Genomic DNA, 3451 nt, shown 5'->3' on the forward strand with positions numbered 1-3451 from the left:
GGCTATCCACTGGAAAAAGGACAGTCTCTTCGGAAAATGGTGCTGGGAAAATTGGACAGCCACATGCAGAAGAATGAAATTAGACCATTCTCTTACACCATACCCAAAGATAAACTCAAAATGGATGAAAGATCTAAATTTAAGAAAAGAATCCTTCAAAGTCCTAAAGGAGAACACAGGCAACCCCCTTTTTGAACTTTGTCACAGCAACTTCTTGTGAGATACATCTATGAAGGCAAGGGAAACAAAAGTAAAAATGAATTATTGGGACTTCATCAAGATAAAAAGTTTCTGCACAGCAACAGACAGTCAACACAACTAAAAGACAACTTACAGAATGGGAGATGATATTTGCAAATGACATAGCAGTTGAAGGGCTTGTATCCAAGATCTAGAAAGAACTTATTAACCTGTACAGCAAAGAAATAAATAATCCAATCATGAAATGGGCCAAAGACATGAACGGAAATTTCACCAAAGAAGACATAGACATGGCCCACAAGCACAGGAGAAAATGCTGCGCATCACTTGCCATCAGGGAAATACAAATCAAAACTGCAATGAGATACCACCTCACATCAGTGAGAATGGTGAAAAGTAACAAGACAGGAAACAACAAATTTTGGAGAGGATGTGGGAATGGGGAACCCTCTTGCACTATTGGTGGGAAGGTGAAATTGTGCAGCCACTCTGCCAAACTGTGTGGAGGTTCTTCAAAGAGTTAAAAAATAGAGCTACCCTAAGACCCAGCAATTGCACTAGTGGGGATTTACCTCAAAGATACAGATGCAGGGAAACAGCAGGACACCTGCACCCCAGTGTTTATAGAAGTAATGTACACAATAGCTAAACTGTGCAAAGAGCTTCCATGTCCATTGAAAGATGAATGGATAAAGATGTGGTTTATGTATACAATGGAATATTACTCAGCCATTAGAATTGACAAATACCATTTGGTTTGATGTGGATGGAACTGGAGGGTACCATGCTGAGTGAAGTAAGTCAGTCGGAGAAGGACAAACATTATTTAGTATCATTCATTTGAGGAATATAAAAAATAGTGAAAGGGAATAAAGGGGAAAGGAGAGAAAATGAGTGGGAAATATCAGTGAGGGTGACAGCACATAAGAGACATCTAACTCTGGGAAAGCAACAAGTGGTGGTAGAAAGGGAGGTGGGCCGGGGTTTGGGGTGACTGGGTGATGGGCACTGAGGGAGACACTTGATGGGATGAGCACTGGGTGTTAAACTATATGTTGGCAAATTGAACTCCAATAAAAAAATATACAAAAAAAACCACATTACAAAAATCATTTGGTACAATCAAGTGGGATTTATTCCTGGCTTGGTGTTATGTCTCAATATTTGCAAATCAATCCATAGTACACATTATGCCAATAAAAATCGATAAAAACGATATGATTCTTTCACCAGATGCAGAAAAACATTTGCCAAAGTACAATATCTATTCATGATTAAAGCCTTCAAAAAAGTAGGTTTAGAGGGATCATAGCTCAACATAATAAAAGGCCGTATCTGAAAAACCCACAGTGAACATCATACTCAATGGGGGAAAACTGAGGGCTGTCCCTCTAAGGTCAGGAACAAGACAAGGATATCCAATTTCACCACTTCTATTCAACATAATACTGGAAGTCAGCCATAGCACAGAAACTGGACAACAAAAAGAAGTAAAATGCATCCAGATCAGTACGAAACAAGGAACAAGTAAAACTCTCACTCTGCAGATGACAGGATACTATATATGGAAAACCCAAAAGGCTCCACCAAAAGACTGCGAGAAATGGTAAAGGGATTCAGTAAGGTCACAAGATACAGAATCAATGTGAAGAAGTCTGTTTCATTTTACACACTAATAATGAAGCAGCAGAAAGAGAAATTTAAGAAAACAATTCCATTTACAATTGCACCCAACATAATAAGATACCTGGGAATAAACCTAACTAAAGAGGTGAAAGACCTATACTCTGAAAACTATAAAACACTGATGAAAGAAATTGAAGAGGACACAAAGAAATGAAAGACATTCTATGTTCATGGATTGGAAGAATATTGTTAAAATGTCTATATTACCCAAATCAATCCACAGGTTTCATGCAATCCCTATCAAAATACCAACATGATTTTTCACAGAAGTAGAACAAAAAATCCTAACATTTTTATTGAACCACAAAAGGCCTCTAATAGCCAAAGCAATTTTGAAAAAGAAAAAGCAAAGCTGGTGATATCACAATTCCAGACTTTAAGTTCTATCACAAAGCTGTAGTAATAAAAATGGTATGGTACTGGCACTAAAATACACACATAGATCAAGGGAACAGACTAGAAAACTCCGAAGTAACCCACAGTTATATGCTCAGTTAATCTTTGATGAAGTATGAAAGAATATTCAATGGGAGAAAGACAGTATTTTCAACAAATGATGTTGGGAAACTGGTAATCTGTGTGCAAAAGAATGAAACCAGAACACTTTTTTACACCATATACAAAAAATAAATTCAAAATGGATTAAAGATGTAAATGTGAGACCTGAAACTGTAACAGTCCTAGAGAAAAACTCAGGCAGTAGCTTCTTTGATATCAGCTGTACAAACTTCTTTCTAGATATGTCTCCTGAAGCAAGGGAAACAATAAACTATTGGGACTTCATCGAAATAAAAAGCTTCTGCACAGAGAAGGAAACAATCAACAAAACTAAAATGCAACCTATGAAAGAGGAGAAGATATTTGCAAATTACATCTGATAAAGGTTTGGTGTCCAAAATATACAAAATCATATAAAACTCAACTCCCAAGAAACCAAAAAATTCAATTTAAAACTGGCCAGAAGACAGGAATAGACATTTTTCCAAAAAAAGACATACAGATGGCTAACAGCCACATGAAAAGATGCTCAAGATCACTGATCATCAGGAAAATACAAATCAAAACTACAATGAGATTATCACCTCACACCTCATATCTGTCAGAATAGCTTAAATTGACAACACTAGAAAAAAAAAACAGATATTAGCAAGAATATGGAGAAAGAGGAACTCTTTTATACTATTGGTGGGAATGCAAACTGGTGCAACTGCTCTGAAAAACAGCATGGAGGTTCCTCAAAATTTTAAAATAGCAGTATCCAATGATCCAACAATTGCACTAGTAGGTATTACCCAAAGAATACAAAAACACTGATTTGAAGGGATACAGGCACTTTGTTAATTACAGAATTATTTACCATAGCCAAATTGTGGATGCAGCCCAAGTGTCTACTGATCAATGAATGGATAAAGAAGTGGTATATAGAGGAAGAGCAAGATGGCAGAAGAGTAGGGTCCCCAAATCACCTGTTCCCACCAAATTACCTAGATAACCTTCAAATCATCCTGAAAATCTACCAATTCGGCCTGAGATTTAAAGAGAGAACAGCTGAAACGCTGCAGTG

Source organism: Canis lupus, chromosome X, assembly GCF_003254725.2.
Source record: "Canis lupus dingo isolate Sandy chromosome X, ASM325472v2, whole genome shotgun sequence".
NCBI classification, from domain to species: Eukaryota; Metazoa; Chordata; class Mammalia; order Carnivora; family Canidae; genus Canis; species Canis lupus.